The following is a 19,050-nucleotide window of genomic DNA, read 5'->3' on the forward strand; positions in this document are numbered from 1 at the left end:
TTAGGTGAAAGCTCCAAAATGCTTGCCTAATATGTCTGTTTATCCAAAAGGAAGTATAGAGGGAGAGCTAGATAGATAGCATTGCATTACATTACATTACATGGCAATGCAATGCACAGTTGCTGAAGTTGAACCAAAATGAGCTTGTCATCTGGCTTCTGCAACTTTTAACATGAAAAATCCAATGAGGAGAAGAAAAGCAAAGCCAAAGAGTCCATCCCAAAATCCGACAAACAAGCAAAATGAACAAAAAGCATTGAATTCAATTCTTTCTGATTTTAGAAACTGCATTAAAGAAGGGGTGCACCGGTCCTGGAGATACTGCAATACCAGGTCAATGCGTGGAGTGGACAGAGCAAGCTCTTTTTCCATCTCCCTGTTCTAAAAATCCATTTAATATATGGTCCCCAGATAGGGGACGTATCAGATATTAAACTGATAAGAACAGATACTACACTTGATCTTAGCCAAAAGGCCGAGAAGCGATAACCAGAATTGGTTTCCGACTACGGTGCCACCCAAGGATTCTGAAAAGTCCATTTGTGGAGATGGCCACCTGGACTCCCGTTAAGAAGACATGCTGTCAACCTCTAGATCCCTCACATGCCTGCACTTTTCGGCTTGCTGCTGCTGCAATCCACGCGTTTTAGATCTGCATAACTCCACCTCTTTTAGCACAGTACCCTCAACCCCCGGCTGTTCCCACCCGCCTCAACACCGTTGGAAGGGAGGAGAACCAATTAAGGCGGGGGGGGGGGTGGAACGAGCAGCTGTCTACCCTTAGCAGGAGGGTTGCTGATTAATTACCTCTCCTGCTGCTGCTGCTGCTGGCTGTCCAGCAGCAGACTGAAGGTGGCTGCTGCTGTGCGCAGGTATATAAAGGCTCAGAGCCTATTATGACACGCGCAGCCAGCGTTCCATTGCCACATTCCGTCTACTGCAGGCGGGATACCTGGATGGCTGAATGTCACTGAGAAGCTCACAGAGACCGCCATAAGCAACAGTTTAAAAGAATGCCACAGACTAATCAACCAAACTTTTTGGGTTGGTTTCTCTTTTATAGTCTGCAGGCATTAAATGAAAGAAGTCAGTGTTCCAGCAGAGGGAGACAACGTTTCAGAAAAGGCATTGTAGCAAACCAAAAAAGAAATTTTAAGCGCAGCAGAGTAACCAGCTCACATACCTGTTAGCTCAGGTGAGTTTAAAAGGCTGCTGTTGATAACAAGGGCATTTGCTAAATAGATGGTGTGTGTGCAACAATATACTGAAAGGTCAATTATATTGTGCAGCTTATCTCACCACCTGTAGTTATTTAGGTGAAAGCTCCAAAATGCTTGCCTAATATGTCTGTTTATCCAAAAGGAAGTATAGAGGGAGAGCTAGATAGATAGCATTGCATTACATTACATTACATGGCAATGCAATGCACAGTTGCTGAAGTTGAACCAAAATGAGCTTGTCATCTGGCTTCTGCAACTTTTAACATGAAAAATCCAATGAGGAGAAGAAAAGCAAAGCCAAAGAGTCCATCCCAAAATCCGACAAACAAGCAAAATGAACAAAAAGCATTGAATTCAATTCTTTCTGATTTTAGAAACTGCATTAAAGAAGGGGTGCACCGGTCCTGGAGATACTGCAATACCAGGTCAATGCGTGGAGTGGACAGAGCAAGCTCTTTTTCCATCTCCCTGTTCTAAAAATCCATTTAATATATGGTCCCCAGATAGGGGACGTATCAGATATTAAACTGATAAGAACAGATACTACACTTGATCTTAGCCAAAAGGCCGAGAAGCGATAACCAGAATTGGTTTCCGACTACGGTGCCACCCAAGGATTCTGAAAAGTCCATTTGTGGAGATGGCCACCTGGACTCCCGTTAAGAAGACATGCTGTCAACCTCTAGATCCCTCACATGCCTGCACTTTTCGGCTTGCTGCTGCTGCAATCCACGCGTTTTAGATCTGCATAACTCCACCTCTTTTAGCACAGTACCCTCAACCCCCGGCTGTTCCCACCCGCCTCAACACCGTTGGAAGGGAGGAGAACCAATTAAGGCGGGGGGGGGGTGGAACGAGCAGCTGTCTACCCTTAGCAGGAGGGTTGCTGATTAATTACCTCTCCTGCTGCTGCTGCTGCTGGCTGTCCAGCAGCAGACTGAAGGTGGCTGCTGCTGTGCGCAGGTATATAAAGGCTCAGAGCCTATTATGACACGCGCAGCCAGCGTTCCATTGCCACATTCCGTCTACTGCAGGCGGGATACCTGGATGGCTGAATGTCACTGAGAAGCTCACAGAGACCGCCATAAGCAACAGTTTAAAAGAATGCCACAGACTAATCAACCAAACTTTTTGGGTTGGTTTCTCTTTTATAGTCTGCAGGCATTAAATGAAAGAAGTCAGTGTTCCAGCAGAGGGAGACAACGTTTCAGAAAAGGCATTGTAGCAAACCAAAAAAGAAATTTTAAGCGCAGCAGAGTAACCAGCTCACATACCTGTTAGCTCAGGTGAGTTTAAAAGGCTGCTGTTGATAACAAGGGCATTTGCTAAATAGATGGTGTGTGTGCAACAATATACTGAAAGGTCAATTATATTGTGCAGCTTATCTCACCACCTGTAGTTATTTAGGTGAAAGCTCCAAAATGCTTGCCTAATATGTCTGTTTATCCAAAAGGAAGTATAGAGGGAGAGCTAGATAGATAGCATTGCATTACATTACATTACATGGCAATGCAATGCACAGTTGCTGAAGTTGAACCAAAATGAGCTTGTCATCTGGCTTCTGCAACTTTTAACATGAAAAATCCAATGAGGAGAAGAAAAGCAAAGCCAAAGAGTCCATCCCAAAATCCGACAAACAAGCAAAATGAACAAAAAGCATTGAATTCAATTCTTTCTGATTTTAGAAACTGCATTAAAGAAGGGGTGCACCGGTCCTGGAGATACTGCAATACCAGGTCAATGCGTGGAGTGGACAGAGCAAGCTCTTTTTCCATCTCCCTGTTCTAAAAATCCATTTAATATATGGTCCCCAGATAGGGGACGTATCAGATATTAAACTGATAAGAACAGATACTACACTTGATCTTAGCCAAAAGGCCGAGAAGCGATAACCAGAATTGGTTTCCGACTACGGTGCCACCCAAGGATTCTGAAAAGTCCATTTGTGGAGATGGCCACCTGGACTCCCGTTAAGAAGACATGCTGTCAACCTCTAGATCCCTCACATGCCTGCACTTTTCGGCTTGCTGCTGCTGCAATCCACGTGTTTTAGATCTGCATAACTCCACCTCTTTTAGCACAGTACCCTCAACCCCCGGCTGTTCCCACCCGCCTCAACACCGTTGGAAGGGAGGAGAACCAATTAAGGCGGGGGGGGGGGGTGGAACGAGCAGCTGTCTACCCTTAGCAGGAGGGTTGCTGATTAATTACCTCTCCTGCTGCTGCTGCTGCTGGCTGTCCAGCAGCAGACTGAAGGTGGCTGCTGCTGTGCGCAGGTATATAAAGGCTCAGAGCCTATTATGACACGCGCAGCCAGCGTTCCATTGCCACATTCCGTCTACTGCAGGCGGGATACCTGGATGGCTGAATGTCACTGAGAAGCTCACAGAGACCGCCATAAGCAACAGTTTAAAAGAATGCCACAGACTAATCAACCAAACTTTTTGGGTTGGTTTCTCTTTTATAGTCTGCAGGCATTAAATGAAAGAAGTCAGTGTTCCAGCAGAGGGAGACAACGTTTCAGAAAAGGCATTGTAGCAAACCAAAAAAGAAATTTTAAGCGCAGCAGAGTAACCAGCTCACATACCTGTTAGCTCAGGTGAGTTTAAAAGGCTGCTGTTGATAACAAGGGCATTTGCTAAATAGATGGTGTGTGTGCAACAATATACTGAAAGGTCAATTATATTGTGCAGCTTATCTCACCACCTGTAGTTATTTAGGTGAAAGCTCCAAAATGCTTGCCTAATATGTCTGTTTATCCAAAAGGAAGTATAGAGGGAGAGCTAGATAGATAGCATTGCATTACATTACATTACATGGCAATGCAATGCACAGTTGCTGAAGTTGAACCAAAATGAGCTTGTCATCTGGCTTCTGCAACTTTTAACATGAAAAATCCAATGAGGAGAAGAAAAGCAAAGCCAAAGAGTCCATCCCAAAATCCGACAAACAAGCAAAATGAACAAAAAGCATTGAATTCAATTCTTTCTGATTTTAGAAACTGCATTAAAGAAGGGGTGCACCGGTCCTGGAGATACTGCAATACCAGGTCAATGCGTGGAGTGGACAGAGCAAGCTCTTTTTCCATCTCCCTGTTCTAAAAATCCATTTAATATATGGTCCCCAGATAGGGGACGTATCAGATATTAAACTGATAAGAACAGATACTACACTTGATCTTAGCCAAAAGGCCGAGAAGCGATAACCAGAATTGGTTTCCGACTACGGTGCCACCCAAGGATTCTGAAAAGTCCATTTGTGGAGATGGCCACCTGGACTCCCGTTAAGAAGACATGCTGTCAACCTCTAGATCCCTCACATGCCTGCACTTTTCGGCTTGCTGCTGCTGCAATCCACGCGTTTTAGATCTGCATAACTCCACCTCTTTTAGCACAGTACCCTCAACCCCCGGCTGTTCCCACCCGCCTCAACACCGTTGGAAGGGAGGAGAACCAATTAAGGCGGGGGGGGGGGTGGAACGAGCAGCTGTCTACCCTTAGCAGGAGGGTTGCTGATTAATTACCTCTCCTGCTGCTGCTGCTGCTGGCTGTCCAGCAGCAGACTGAAGGTGGCTGCTGCTGTGCGCAGGTATATAAAGGCTCAGAGCCTATTATGACACGCGCAGCCAGCGTTCCATTGCCACATTCCGTCTACTGCAGGCGGGATACCTGGATGGCTGAATGTCACTGAGAAGCTCACAGAGACCGCCATAAGCAACAGTTTAAAAGAATGCCACAGACTAATCAACCAAACTTTTTGGGTTGGTTTCTCTTTTATAGTCTGCAGGCATTAAATGAAAGAAGTCAGTGTTCCAGCAGAGGGAGACAACGTTTCAGAAAAGGCATTGTAGCAAACCAAAAAAGAAATTTTAAGCGCAGCAGAGTAACCAGCTCACATACCTGTTAGCTCAGGTGAGTTTAAAAGGCTGCTGTTGATAACAAGGGCATTTGCTAAATAGATGGTGTGTGTGCAACAATATACTGAAAGGTCAATTATATTGTGCAGCTTATCTCACCACCTGTAGTTATTTAGGTGAAAGCTCCAAAATGCTTGCCTAATATGTCTGTTTATCCAAAAGGAAGTATAGAGGGAGAGCTAGATAGATAGCATTGCATTACATTACATTACATGGCAATGCAATGCACAGTTGCTGAAGTTGAACCAAAATGAGCTTGTCATCTGGCTTCTGCAACTTTTAACATGAAAAATCCAATGAGGAGAAGAAAAGCAAAGCCAAAGAGTCCATCCCAAAATCCGACAAACAAGCAAAATGAACAAAAAGCATTGAATTCAATTCTTTCTGATTTTAGAAACTGCATTAAAGAAGGGGTGCACCGGTCCTGGAGATACTGCAATACCAGGTCAATGCGTGGAGTGGACAGAGCAAGCTCTTTTTCCATCTCCCTGTTCTAAAAATCCATTTAATATATGGTCCCCAGATAGGGGACGTATCAGATATTAAACTGATAAGAACAGATACTACACTTGATCTTAGCCAAAAGGCCGAGAAGCGATAACCAGAATTGGTTTCCGACTACGGTGCCACCCAAGGATTCTGAAAAGTCCATTTGTGGAGATGGCCACCTGGACTCCCGTTAAGAAGACATGCTGTCAACCTCTAGATCCCTCACATGCCTGCACTTTTCGGCTTGCTGCTGCTGCAATCCACGCGTTTTAGATCTGCATAACTCCACCTCTTTTAGCACAGTACCCTCAACCCCCGGCTGTTCCCACCCGCCTCAACACCGTTGGAAGGGAGGAGAACCAATTAAGGCGGGGGGGGGGTGGAACGAGCAGCTGTCTACCCTTAGCAGGAGGGTTGCTGATTAATTACCTCTCCTGCTGCTGCTGCTGCTGGCTGTCCAGCAGCAGACTGAAGGTGGCTGCTGCTGTGCGCAGGTATATAAAGGCTCAGAGCCTATTATGACACGCGCAGCCAGCGTTCCATTGCCACATTCCGTCTACTGCAGGCGGGATACCTGGATGGCTGAATGTCACTGAGAAGCTCACAGAGACCGCCATAAGCAACAGTTTAAAAGAATGCCACAGACTAATCAACCAAACTTTTTGGGTTGGTTTCTCTTTTATAGTCTGCAGGCATTAAATGAAAGAAGTCAGTGTTCCAGCAGAGGGAGACAACGTTTCAGAAAAGGCATTGTAGCAAACCAAAAAAGAAATTTTAAGCGCAGCAGAGTAACCAGCTCACATACCTGTTAGCTCAGGTGAGTTTAAAAGGCTGCTGTTGATAACAAGGGCATTTGCTAAATAGATGGTGTGTGTGCAACAATATACTGAAAGGTCAATTATATTGTGCAGCTTATCTCACCACCTGTAGTTATTTAGGTGAAAGCTCCAAAATGCTTGCCTAATATGTCTGTTTATCCAAAAGGAAGTATAGAGGGAGAGCTAGATAGATAGCATTGCATTACATTACATTACATGGCAATGCAATGCACAGTTGCTGAAGTTGAACCAAAATGAGCTTGTCATCTGGCTTCTGCAACTTTTAACATGAAAAATCCAATGAGGAGAAGAAAAGCAAAGCCAAAGAGTCCATCCCAAAATCCGACAAACAAGCAAAATGAACAAAAAGCATTGAATTCAATTCTTTCTGATTTTAGAAACTGCATTAAAGAAGGGGTGCACCGGTCCTGGAGATACTGCAATACCAGGTCAATGCGTGGAGTGGACAGAGCAAGCTCTTTTTCCATCTCCCTGTTCTAAAAATCCATTTAATATATGGTCCCCAGATAGGGGACGTATCAGATATTAAACTGATAAGAACAGATACTACACTTGATCTTAGCCAAAAGGCCGAGAAGCGATAACCAGAATTGGTTTCCGACTACGGTGCCACCCAAGGATTCTGAAAAGTCCATTTGTGGAGATGGCCACCTGGACTCCCGTTAAGAAGACATGCTGTCAACCTCTAGATCCCTCACATGCCTGCACTTTTCGGCTTGCTGCTGCTGCAATCCACGCGTTTTAGATCTGCATAACTCCACCTCTTTTAGCACAGTACCCTCAACCCCCGGCTGTTCCCACCCGCCTCAACACCGTTGGAAGGGAGGAGAACCAATTAAGGCGGGGGGGGGGGGTGGAACGAGCAGCTGTCTACCCTTAGCAGGAGGGTTGCTGATTAATTACCTCTCCTGCTGCTGCTGCTGCTGGCTGTCCAGCAGCAGACTGAAGGTGGCTGCTGCTGTGCGCAGGTATATAAAGGCTCAGAGCCTATTATGACACGCGCAGCCAGCGTTCCATTGCCACATTCCGTCTACTGCAGGCGGGATACCTGGATGGCTGAATGTCACTGAGAAGCTCACAGAGACCGCCATAAGCAACAGTTTAAAAGAATGCCACAGACTAATCAACCAAACTTTTTGGGTTGGTTTCTCTTTTATAGTCTGCAGGCATTAAATGAAAGAAGTCAGTGTTCCAGCAGAGGGAGACAACGTTTCAGAAAAGGCATTGTAGCAAACCAAAAAAGAAATTTTAAGCGCAGCAGAGTAACCAGCTCACATACCTGTTAGCTCAGGTGAGTTTAAAAGGCTGCTGTTGATAACAAGGGCATTTGCTAAATAGATGGTGTGTGTGCAACAATATACTGAAAGGTCAATTATATTGTGCAGCTTATCTCACCACCTGTAGTTATTTAGGTGAAAGCTCCAAAATGCTTGCCTAATATGTCTGTTTATCCAAAAGGAAGTATAGAGGGAGAGCTAGATAGATAGCATTGCATTACATTACATTACATGGCAATGCAATGCACAGTTGCTGAAGTTGAACCAAAATGAGCTTGTCATCTGGCTTCTGCAACTTTTAACATGAAAAATCCAATGAGGAGAAGAAAAGCAAAGCCAAAGAGTCCATCCCAAAATCCGACAAACAAGCAAAATGAACAAAAAGCATTGAATTCAATTCTTTCTGATTTTAGAAACTGCATTAAAGAAGGGGTGCACCGGTCCTGGAGATACTGCAATACCAGGTCAATGCGTGGAGTGGACAGAGCAAGCTCTTTTTCCATCTCCCTGTTCTAAAAATCCATTTAATATATGGTCCCCAGATAGGGGACGTATCAGATATTAAACTGATAAGAACAGATACTACACTTGATCTTAGCCAAAAGGCCGAGAAGCGATAACCAGAATTGGTTTCCGACTACGGTGCCACCCAAGGATTCTGAAAAGTCCATTTGTGGAGATGGCCACCTGGACTCCCGTTAAGAAGACATGCTGTCAACCTCTAGATCCCTCACATGCCTGCACTTTTCGGCTTGCTGCTGCTGCAATCCACGCGTTTTAGATCTGCATAACTCCACCTCTTTTAGCACAGTACCCTCAACCCCCGGCTGTTCCCACCCGCCTCAACACCGTTGGAAGGGAGGAGAACCAATTAAGGCGGGGGGGGGGGGTGGAACGAGCAGCTGTCTACCCTTAGCAGGAGGGTTGCTGATTAATTACCTCTCCTGCTGCTGCTGGCTGTCCAGCAGCAGACTGAAGGTGGCTGCTGCTGTGCGCAGGTATATAAAGGCTCAGAGCCTATTATGACACGCGCAGCCAGCGTTCCATTGCCACATTCCGTCTACTGCAGGCGGGATACCTGGATGGCTGAATGTCACTGAGAAGCTCACAGAGACCGCCATAAGCAACAGTTTAAAAGAATGCCACAGACTAATCAACCAAACTTTTTGGGTTGGTTTCTCTTTTATAGTCTGCAGGCATTAAATGAAAGAAGTCAGTGTTCCAGCAGAGGGAGACAACGTTTCAGAAAAGGCATTGTAGCAAACCAAAAAAGAAATTTTAAGCGCAGCAGAGTAACCAGCTCACATACCTGTTAGCTCAGGTGAGTTTAAAAGGCTGCTGTTGATAACAAGGGCATTTGCTAAATAGATGGTGTGTGTGCAACAATATACTGAAAGGTCAATTATATTGTGCAGCTTATCTCACCACCTGTAGTTATTTAGGTGAAAGCTCCAAAATGCTTGCCTAATATGTCTGTTTATCCAAAAGGAAGTATAGAGGGAGAGCTAGATAGATAGCATTGCATTACATTACATTACATGGCAATGCAATGCACAGTTGCTGAAGTTGAACCAAAATGAGCTTGTCATCTGGCTTCTGCAACTTTTAACATGAAAAATCCAATGAGGAGAAGAAAAGCAAAGCCAAAGAGTCCATCCCAAAATCCGACAAACAAGCAAAATGAACAAAAAGCATTGAATTCAATTCTTTCTGATTTTAGAAACTGCATTAAAGAAGGGGTGCACCGGTCCTGGAGATACTGCAATACCAGGTCAATGCGTGGAGTGGACAGAGCAAGCTCTTTTTCCATCTCCCTGTTCTAAAAATCCATTTAATATATGGTCCCCAGATAGGGGACGTATCAGATATTAAACTGATAAGAACAGATACTACACTTGATCTTAGCCAAAAGGCCGAGAAGCGATAACCAGAATTGGTTTCCGACTACGGTGCCACCCAAGGATTCTGAAAAGTCCATTTGTGGAGATGGCCACCTGGACTCCCGTTAAGAAGACATGCTGTCAACCTCTAGATCCCTCACATGCCTGCACTTTTCGGCTTGCTGCTGCTGCAATCCACGCGTTTTAGATCTGCATAACTCCACCTCTTTTAGCACAGTACCCTCAACCCCCGGCTGTTCCCACCCGCCTCAACACCGTTGGAAGGGAGGAGAACCAATTAAGGCGGGGGGGTGTGGAACGAGCAGCTGTCTACCCTTAGCAGGAGGGTTGCTGATTAATTACCTCTCCTGCTGCTGCTGCTGCTGGCTGTCCAGCAGCAGACTGAAGGTGGCTGCTGCTGTGCGCAGGTATATAAAGGCTCAGAGCCTATTATGACACGCGCAGCCAGCGTTCCATTGCCACATTCCGTCTACTGCAGGCGGGATACCTGGATGGCTGAATGTCACTGAGAAGCTCACAGAGACCGCCATAAGCAACAGTTTAAAAGAATGCCACAGACTAATCAACCAAACTTTTTGGGTTGGTTTCTCTTTTATAGTCTGCAGGCATTAAATGAAAGAAGTCAGTGTTTCAGCAGCTGGAGACAACGTTTCAGAAAAGGCATTGTAGCAAACCAAAAAAGAAATTTTAAGTGCAGCAGAGTAACCAGCTCACATACCTGTTAGCTCAGGTGAGTTTAAAAGGCTGCTGTTGATAACAAGGGCATTTGCTAAATAGATGGTGTGTGTGCAACAATATACTGAAAGGTCAATTATATTGTGCAGCTTATCTCACCACCTGTAGTTATTTAGGTGAAAGCTCCAAAATGCTTGCCTAATATGTCTGTTTATCCAAAAGGAAGTATAGAGGGAGAGCTAGATAGATAGCATTGCATTACATTACATTACATGGCAATGCAATGCACAGTTGCTGAAGTTGAACCAAAATGAGCTTGTCATCTGGCTTCTGCAACTTTTAACATGAAAAATCCAATGAGGAGAAGAAAAGCAAAGCCAAAGAGTCCATCCCAAAATCCGACAAACAAGCAAAATGAACAAAAAGCATTGAATTCAATTCTTTCTGATTTTAGAAACTGCATTAAAGAAGGGGTGCACCGGTCCTGGAGATACTGCAATACCAGGTCAATGCGTGGAGTGGACAGAGCAAGCTCTTTTTCCATCTCCCTGTTCTAAAAATCCATGTAATATATGGTCCCCAGATAGGGGACGTATCAGATATTAAACTGATAAGAACAGATACTACACTTGATCTTAGCCAAAAGGCCGAGAAGCGATAACCAGAATTGGTTTCCGACTACGGTGCCACCCAAGGATTCTGAAAAGTCCATTTGTGGAGATGGCCACCTGGACTCCCGTTAAGAAGACATGCTGTCAACCTCTAGATCCCTCACATGCCTGCACTTTTCGGCTTGCTGCTGCTGCAATCCACGCGTTTTAGATCTGCATAACTCCACCTCTTTTAGCACAGTACCCTCAACCCCCGGCTGTTCCCACCCGCCTCAACACCGTTGGAAGGGAGGAGAACCAATTAAGGCGGGGGGGGTGGAACGAGCAGCTGTCTACCCTTAGCAGGAGGGTTGCTGATTAATTACCTCTCCTGCTGTTGCTGCTGCTGGCTGTCCAGCAGCAGACTGAAGGTGGCTGCTGCTGTGCGCAGGTATATAAAGGCTCAGAGCCTATTATGACACGCGCAGCCAGCGTTCCATTGCCACATTCCGTCTACTGCAGGCGGGATACCTGGATGGCTGAATGTCACTGAGAAGCTCACAGAGACCGCCATAAGCAACAGTTTAAAAGAATGCCACAGACTAATCAACCAAACTTTTTGGGTTGGTTTCTCTTTTATAGTCTGCAGGCATTAAATGAAAGAAGTCAGTGTTCCAGCAGAGGGAGACAACGTTTCAGAAAAGGCATTGTAGCAAACCAAAAAAGAAATTTTAAGCGCAGCAGAGTAACCAGCTCACATACCTGTTAGCTCAGGTGAGTTTAAAAGGCTGCTGTTGATAACAAGGGCATTTGCTAAATAGATGGTGTGTGTGCAACAATATACTGAAAGGTCAATTATATTGTGCAGCTTATCTCACCACCTGTAGTTATTTAGGTGAAAGCTCCAAAATGCTTGCCTAATATGTCTGTTTATCCAAAAGGAAGTATAGAGGGAGAGCTAGATAGATAGCATTGCATTACATTACATTACATGGCAATGCAATGCACAGTTGCTTAAGTTGAACCAAAATGAGCTTGTCATCTGGCTTCTGCAACTTTTAACATGAAAAATCCAATGAGGAGAAGAAAAGCAAAGCCAAAGAGTCCATCCCAAAATCCGACAAACAAGCAAAATGAACAAAAAGCATTGAATTCAATTCTTTCTGATTTTAGAAACTGCATTAAAGAAGGGGTGCACCGGTCCTGGAGATACTGCAATACCAGGTCAATGCGTGGAGTGGACAGAGCAAGCTCTTTTTCCATCTCCCTGTTCTAAAAATCCATGTAATATATGGTCCCCAGATAGGGGACGTATCAGATATTAAACTGATAAGAACAGATACTACACTTGATCTTAGCCAAAAGGCCGAGAAGCGATAACCAGAATTGGTTTCCGACTACGGTGCCACCCAAGGATTCTGAAAAGTCCATTTGTGGAGATGGCCACCTGGACTCCCGTTAAGAAGACATGCTGTCAACCTCTAGATCCCTCACATGCCTGCACTTTTCGGCTTGCTGCTGCTGCAATCCACGCGTTTTAGATCTGCATAACTCCACCTCTTTTAGCACAGTACCCTCAACCCCCGGCTGTTCCCACCCGCCTCAACACCGTTGGAAGGGAGGAGAACGAATTAAGGCGGGGGGGGGTGGAACGAGCAGCTGTCTACCCTTAGCAGGAGGGTTGCTGATTAATTACCTCTCCTGCTGTTGCTGCTGCTGGCTGTCCAGCAGCAGACTGAAGGTGGCTGCTGCTGTGCGCAGGTATATAAAGGCTCAGAGCCTATTATGACACGCGCAGCCAGCGTTCCATTGCCACATTCCGTCTACTGCAGGCGGGATACCTGGATGGCTGAATGTCACTGAGAAGCTCACAGAGACCGCCATAAGCAACAGTTTAAAAGAATGCCACAGACTAATCAACCAAACTTTTTGGGTTGGTTTCTCTTTTATAGTCTGCAGGCATTAAATGAAAGAAGTCAGTGTTCCAGCAGAGGGAGACAACGTTTCAGAAAAGGCATTGTAGCAAACCAAAAAAGAAATTTTAAGCGCAGCAGAGTAACCAGCTCACATACCTGTTAGCTCAGGTGAGTTTAAAAGGCTGCTGTTGATAACAAGGGCATTTGCTAAATAGATGGTGTGTGTGCAACAATATACTGAAAGGTCAATTATATTGTGCAGCTTATCTCACCACCTGTAGTTATTTAGGTGAAAGCTCCAAAATGCTTGCCTAATATGTCTGTTTATCCAAAAGGAAGTATAGAGGGAGAGCTAGATAGATAGCATTGCATTACATTACATTACATGGCAATGCAATGCACAGTTGCTGAAGTTGAACCAAAATGAGCTTGTCATCTGGCTTCTGCAACTTTTAACATGAAAAATCCAATGAGGAGAAGAAAAGCAAAGCCAAAGAGTCCATCCCAAAATCCGACAAACAAGCAAAATGAACAAAAAGCATTGAATTCAATTCTTTCTGATTTTAGAAACTGCATTAAAGAAGGGGTGCACCGGTCCTGGAGATACTGCAATACCAGGTCAATGCGTGGAGTGGACAGAGCAAGCTCTTTTTCCATCTCCCTGTTCTAAAAATCCATTTAATATATGGTCCCCAGATAGGGGACGTATCAGATATTAAACTGATAAGAACAGATACTACACTTGATCTTAGCCAAAAGGCCGAGAAGCGATAACCAGAATTGGTTTCCGACTACGGTGCCACCCAAGGATTCTGAAAAGTCCATTTGTGGAGATGGCCACCTGGACTCCCGTTAAGAAGACATGCTGTCAACCTCTAGATCTCTCACATGCCTGCACTTTTCGGCTTGCTGCTGCTGCAATCCACGCGTTTTAGATCTGCATAACTCCACCTCTTTTAGCACAGTACCCTCAACCCCCGGCTGTTCCCACCCGCCTCAACACCGTTGGAAGGGAGGAGAACCAATTAAGGCGGGGGGGGGGGGTGGAACGAGCAGCTGTCTACCCTTAGCAGGAGGGTTGCTGATTAATTACCTCTCCTGCTGCTGCTGCTGCCGGCTGTCCAGCAGCAGACTGAAGGTGGCTGCTGCTGTGCGCAGGTATATAAAGGCTCAGAGCCTATTATGACACGCGCAGCCAGCGTTGCATTGCCACATTCCGTCTACTGCAGGCGGGATACCTGGATGGCTGAATGTCACTGAGAAGCTCACAGAGACCGCCATAAGCAACAGTTTAAAAGAATGCGACAGACTAATCAACCAAACTTTTTGGGTTGGTTTCTCTTTTATAGTCTGCAGGCATTAAATGAAAGAAGTCAGTGTTCCAGCAGAGGGAGACAACGTTTCAGAAAAGGCATTGTAGCAAACCAAAAAAGAAATTTTAAGCGCAGCAGAGTAACCAGCTTACATACCTGTTAGCTCAGGTGAGTTTAAAAGGCTGCTGTTGATAACAAGGGCATTTGCTAAATAGATGGTGTGTGTGCAACAATATACTGAAAGGTCAATTATATTGTGCAGCTTATCTCACCACCTGTAGTTATTTAGGTGAAAGCTCCAAAATGCTTGCCTAATATGTCTGTTTATCCAAAAGGAAGTATAGAGGGAGAGCTAGATAGATAGCATTGCATTACATTACATTACATGGCAATGCAATGCACAGTTGCTGAAGTTGAACCAAAATGAGCTTGTCATCTGGCTTCTGCAACTTTTAACATGAAACATCCAATGAGGAGAAGAAAAGCAAAGCCAAAGAGTCCATCCCAAAATCCGACAAACAAGCAAAATGAACAAAAAGCATTGAATTCAATTCTTTCTGATTTTAGAAACTGCATTAAAGAAGGGGTGCACCGGTCCTGGAGATACTGCAATACCAGGTCAATGCGTGGAGTGGACAGAGCAAGCTCTTTTTCCATCTCCCTGTTCTAAAAATCCATTTAATATATGGTCCCCAGATAGGGGACGTATCAGATATTAAACTGATAAGAACAGATTTTTTTTTTTTTTCGAAAGCCCGAATTCGTGTACAAAACCCGAGTGCGCTTAAAAAAGTGACAAGTGCCACAAAAAAAGTGCACTAGGATGCTGGTCTTCTTGAAACCCTCTCCAAAAGGAGAAGGGTCCCCCAAACCATTCCCCGTCCCTCCGAGCCAGAAGGCCACAGCGAGGAACAGGGACAAAAAGCCACCTCCAGCCGAAGCCAGAGGCGACCCAATCTTACCCCCAGCACCTGCCCGAGTTCTCACCCGAGCAAGGCACTGGGAGCCAAAGACTGTGCTCCCCTCCCGGAAGAGTGGAGCCAACAACGCTCTCCTCCCGAAAGAGGAGAGCCAGGGGGGTTCAGGGGGTAGCGGAACCTGATGGCCACACACTCCCACCCTAGACCTGCCAAGAGAGGAACCCGTAAGGGAACCGCATCCCGACAAAATCCTAGTAGGACGTGACACACGTGAATAAGTGGACACACAGTGACAAAGAAATTAAATAAATAGTGAAGGTTTCACAGTATAATACTGCCCGGACCTTCGACCGGGAATTGAAAAATTCCCCATCCTAAGGCCAGAAGGCCCGGAATAAGGGTGTGTGCGAAGAAAGAAAATTTGAAGTGCTTGTGCAAATGTGCCATAAACTCAAGTGGGGTTCCCAATCCCAGTGAGTTAAGGCACCCCAGGGTCACCATTCCTGGGGCACTTCACACTTCGGGCTTTCGATCTTCCCCGGCCCAATGGCGTCGTTCCTGGGGGGCCATGCTTTCCACCAGATGACTATATTAGCCACCTGGCGTACTAACAAGCGCCTAAACCCCAGTGTGCATAATGTATCAATCTACTAGGGCGGCCAACATCCAAAACCGCCTTTTCGAAAGATACTACACTTGATCTTAGCCAAAAGGCCGAGAAGCGATAACCAGAATTGGTTTCCGACTACGGTGCCACCCAAGGATTCTGAAAAGTCCATTTGTGGAGATGGCCACCTGGACTCCCGTTAAGAAGACATGCTGTCAACCTCTAGATCCCTCACATGCCTGCACTTTTCGGCTTGCTGCTGCTGCAATCCACGCGTTTTAGATCTGCATAACTCCACCTCTTTTAGCACAGTACCCTCAACCCCCGGCTGTTCCCACCCGCCTCAACACCGTTGGAAGGGAGGAGAACCAATTAAGGCGGGGGGGGGGGTGGAACGAGCAGCTGTCTACCCTTAGCAGGAGGGTTGCTGATTAATTACCTCTCCTGCTGCTGCTGCTGCTGGCTGTCCAGCAGCAGACTGAAGGTGGCTGCTGCTGTGCGCAGGTATATAAAGGCTCAGAGCCTATTATGACACGCGCAGCCAGCGTTCCATTGCCACATTCCGTCTACTGCAGGCGGGATACCTGGATGGCTGAATGTCACTGAGAAGCTCACAGAGACCGCCATAAGCAACAGTTTAAAAGAATGCCACAGACTAATCAACCAAACTTTTTGGGTTGGTTTCTCTTTTATAGTCTGCAGGCATTAAATGAAAGAAGTCAGTGTTCCAGCAGAGGGAGACAACGTTTCAGAAAAGGCATTGTAGCAAACCAAAAAAGAAATTTTAAGTGCAGCAGAGTAACCAGCTCACATACCTGTTAGCTCAGGTGAGTTTAAAAGGCTGCTGTTGATAACAAGGGCATTTGCTAAATAGATGGTGTATGTGCAACAATATACTGAAAGGTCAATTATATTGTGCAGCTTATCTCACCACCTGTAGTTATTTAGGTGAAAGCTCCAAAATGCTTGCCTAATATGTCTGTTTATCCAAAAGGAAGTATAGAGGGAGAGCTAGATAGATAGCATTGCATTACATTACATTACATGGCAATGCAATGCACAGTTGCTTAAGTTGAACCAAAATGAGCTTGTCATCTGGCTTCTGCAACTTTTAACATGAAAAATCCAATGAGGAGAAGAAAAGCAAAGCCAAAGAGTCCATCCCAAAATCCGACAAACAAGCAAAATGAACAAAAAGCATTGAATTCAATTCTTTCTGATTTTAGAAACTGCATTAAAGAAGGGGTGCACCGGTCCTGGAGATACTGCAATACCAGGTCAATGCGTGGAGTGGACAGAGCAAGCTCTTTTTCCATCTCCCTGTTCTAAAAATCCATTTAATATATGGTCCCCAGATAGGGGACGTATCAGATATTAAACTGATAAGAACAGATACTACACTTGATCTTAGCCAAAAGGCCGAGAAGCGATAACCAGAATTGGTTTCCGACTACGGTGCCACCCAAGGATTCTGAAAAGTCCATTTGTGGAGATGGCCACCTGGACTCCCGTTAAGAAGACATGCTGTCAACCTCTAGATCCCTCACATGCCTGCACTTTTCGGCTTGCTGCTGCTGCAATCCACGCGTTTTAGATCTGCATAACTCCACCTCTTTTAGCACAGTACCCTCAACCCCCGGCTGTTCCCACCCGCCTCAACACCGTTGGAAGGGAGGAGAACCAATTAAGGCGGGGGGGGGTGGAACGAGCAGCTGTCTACCCTTAGCAGGAGGGTTGCTGATTAATTACCTCTCCTGCTGCTGCTGCTGCTGGCTGTCCAGCAGCAGACTGAAGGTGGCTGCTGCTGTGCGCAGGTATATAAAGGCTCAGAGCCTATTATGACACGCGCAGCCAGCGTTCCATTGCCACATTCCGTCTACTGCAGGCGGGATACCTGGATGGCTGAATGTCACTGAGAAGCTCACAGAGACCGCCATAAGCAACAGTTTAAAAGAATGCCACAGACTAATCAACCAAACTTTTTGGGTTGGTTTCTCTTTTATAGTCTGCAGGCATTAAATGAAAGAAGTCAGTGTTCCAGCAGAGGGAGACAACGTTTCAGAAAAGGCATTGTAGCAAACCAAAAAAGAAATTTTAAGCGCAGCAGAGTAACCAGCTCACATACCTGTTAGCTCAGGTGAGTTTAAAAGGCTGCTGTTGATAACAAGGGCATTTGCTAAATAGATGGTGTATGTGCAACAATATACTGAAAGGTCAATTATATTGTGCAGCTTATCTCACCACCTGTAGTTATTTAGGTGAAAGCTCCAAAATGCTTGCCTAATATGTCTGTTTATCCAAAAGGAAGTATAGAGGGAGAGCTAGATAGATAGCATTGCATTACATTACATTACATGGCAATGCAATGCACAGTTGCTTAAGTTGAACCAAAATGAGCTTGTCATCTGGCTTCTGCAACTTTTAACATGAAAAATCCAATGAGGAGAAGAAAAGCAAAGCCAAAGAGTCCATCCCAAAATCCGACAAACAAGCAAAATGAACAAAAAGCATTGAATTCAATTCTTTCTGATTTTAGAAACTGCATTAAAGAAGGGGTGCACCGGTCCTGGAGATACTGCAATACCAGGTCAATGCGTGGAGTGGACAGAGCAAGCTCTTTTTCCATCTCCCTGTTCTAAAAATCCATTTAATATATGGTCCCCAGATAGGGGACGTATCAGATATTAAACTGATAAGAACAGATACTACACTTGATCTTAGCCAAAAGGCCGAGAAGCGATAACCAGAATTGGTTTCCGACTACGGTGCCACCCAAGGATTCTGAAAAGTCCATTTGTGGAGATGGCCACCTGGACTCCCGTTAAGAAGACATGCTGTCAACCTCTAGATCCCTCACATGCCTGCACTTTTCGGCTTGCTGCTGCTGCAATCCACGCGTTTTAGATCTGCATAACTCCACCTCTTTTAGCACAGTACCTTCAACCCCCGGCTGTTCCCACCCGCCTCAACACCGTTGGAAGGGAGGAGAACCAATTAAGGCGGGGGGGGTGGAACGAGCAGCTGTCTACCCTTAGCAGGAGGGTTGCTGATTAATTACCTCTCCTGCTGTTGCTGCTGCTGGCTGTCCAGCAGCAGACTGAAGGTGGCTGCTGCTGTGCGCAGGTATATAAAGGCTCAGAGCCTATTATGACACGCGCAGCCAGCGTTCCATTGCCACATTCCGTCTACTGCAGGCGGGATACCTGGATGGCTGAATGTCACTGAGAAGCTCACAGAGACCGCCATAAGCAACAGTTTAAAAGAATGCCACAGACTAATCAACCAAACTTTTTGGGTTGGTTTCTCTTTTATAGTCTGCAGGCATTAAATGAAAGAAGTCAGTGTTCCAGCAGAGGGAGACAACGTTTCAGAAAAGGCATTGTAGCA

The 19,050-nt window shown here is 45.5% G+C and overlaps 14 non-coding genes and 1 pseudogene across 14 annotated transcripts; all 15 read right to left on the reverse strand.

Moving 5' to 3' along the window:
- Positions 1-296: 296 nt before the first annotated feature.
- On the reverse strand, positions 297-487 carry LOC141218666 (U2 spliceosomal RNA). Its single transcript, XR_012287361.1, has one exon. It is a non-coding gene; the product is annotated as a U2 spliceosomal RNA (small nuclear RNA).
- A 1,121-nt stretch (positions 488-1,608) lies between these two features.
- LOC141218667 (U2 spliceosomal RNA) lies at positions 1,609-1,799 on the reverse strand. Its single transcript, XR_012287362.1, has one exon. It is a non-coding gene; the product is annotated as a U2 spliceosomal RNA (small nuclear RNA).
- Positions 1,800-2,919: 1,120 nt separating this feature from the next.
- On the reverse strand, positions 2,920-3,110 carry LOC141218668 (U2 spliceosomal RNA). The gene has a single exon (XR_012287363.1). It is a non-coding gene; the product is annotated as a U2 spliceosomal RNA (small nuclear RNA).
- A 1,122-nt stretch (positions 3,111-4,232) lies between these two features.
- Positions 4,233-4,423, reverse strand: LOC141218670 (U2 spliceosomal RNA). The gene has a single exon (XR_012287365.1). It is a non-coding gene; the product is annotated as a U2 spliceosomal RNA (small nuclear RNA).
- A 1,121-nt stretch (positions 4,424-5,544) lies between these two features.
- On the reverse strand, positions 5,545-5,735 carry LOC141218671 (U2 spliceosomal RNA). The gene has a single exon (XR_012287366.1). It is a non-coding gene; the product is annotated as a U2 spliceosomal RNA (small nuclear RNA).
- A 1,120-nt stretch (positions 5,736-6,855) lies between these two features.
- On the reverse strand, positions 6,856-7,046 carry LOC141218672 (U2 spliceosomal RNA). Its single transcript, XR_012287367.1, has one exon. It is a non-coding gene; the product is annotated as a U2 spliceosomal RNA (small nuclear RNA).
- Positions 7,047-8,168: 1,122 nt separating this feature from the next.
- On the reverse strand, positions 8,169-8,359 carry LOC141218673 (U2 spliceosomal RNA). The gene has a single exon (XR_012287368.1). It is a non-coding gene; the product is annotated as a U2 spliceosomal RNA (small nuclear RNA).
- Positions 8,360-9,475: 1,116 nt separating this feature from the next.
- LOC141218674 (U2 spliceosomal RNA) lies at positions 9,476-9,666 on the reverse strand. The gene has a single exon (XR_012287369.1). It is a non-coding gene; the product is annotated as a U2 spliceosomal RNA (small nuclear RNA).
- Positions 9,667-10,785: 1,119 nt separating this feature from the next.
- LOC141218102 (U2 spliceosomal RNA) lies at positions 10,786-10,976 on the reverse strand. Its single transcript, XR_012286864.1, has one exon. It is a non-coding gene; the product is annotated as a U2 spliceosomal RNA (small nuclear RNA).
- Positions 10,977-12,094: 1,118 nt separating this feature from the next.
- LOC141218104 (U2 spliceosomal RNA) lies at positions 12,095-12,285 on the reverse strand. The gene has a single exon (XR_012286866.1). It is a non-coding gene; the product is annotated as a U2 spliceosomal RNA (small nuclear RNA).
- Positions 12,286-13,404: 1,119 nt separating this feature from the next.
- LOC141218675 (U2 spliceosomal RNA) lies at positions 13,405-13,595 on the reverse strand. Its single transcript, XR_012287370.1, has one exon. It is a non-coding gene; the product is annotated as a U2 spliceosomal RNA (small nuclear RNA).
- Positions 13,596-14,717: 1,122 nt separating this feature from the next.
- Positions 14,718-14,901, reverse strand: LOC141218373 (U2 spliceosomal RNA). Its single transcript, XR_012287121.1, has one exon. It is a non-coding gene; the product is annotated as a U2 spliceosomal RNA (small nuclear RNA).
- A 789-nt stretch (positions 14,902-15,690) lies between these two features.
- Positions 15,691-15,782, reverse strand: LOC141218427 (U2 spliceosomal RNA; annotated as a pseudogene).
- A 1,121-nt stretch (positions 15,783-16,903) lies between these two features.
- Positions 16,904-17,094, reverse strand: LOC141218676 (U2 spliceosomal RNA). The gene has a single exon (XR_012287371.1). It is a non-coding gene; the product is annotated as a U2 spliceosomal RNA (small nuclear RNA).
- A 1,119-nt stretch (positions 17,095-18,213) lies between these two features.
- On the reverse strand, positions 18,214-18,404 carry LOC141218678 (U2 spliceosomal RNA). The gene has a single exon (XR_012287372.1). It is a non-coding gene; the product is annotated as a U2 spliceosomal RNA (small nuclear RNA).
- Positions 18,405-19,050: the final 646 nt, after the last annotated feature.

The sequence above is a fragment of the Phyllobates terribilis genome, unplaced genomic scaffold (assembly GCF_046119375.1).
Source record: "Phyllobates terribilis strain yellow unplaced genomic scaffold, ASM4611937v1 Scaffold_249__1_contigs__length_2872098, whole genome shotgun sequence".
Taxonomy (NCBI): Eukaryota; Metazoa; Chordata; class Amphibia; order Anura; family Dendrobatidae; genus Phyllobates; species Phyllobates terribilis.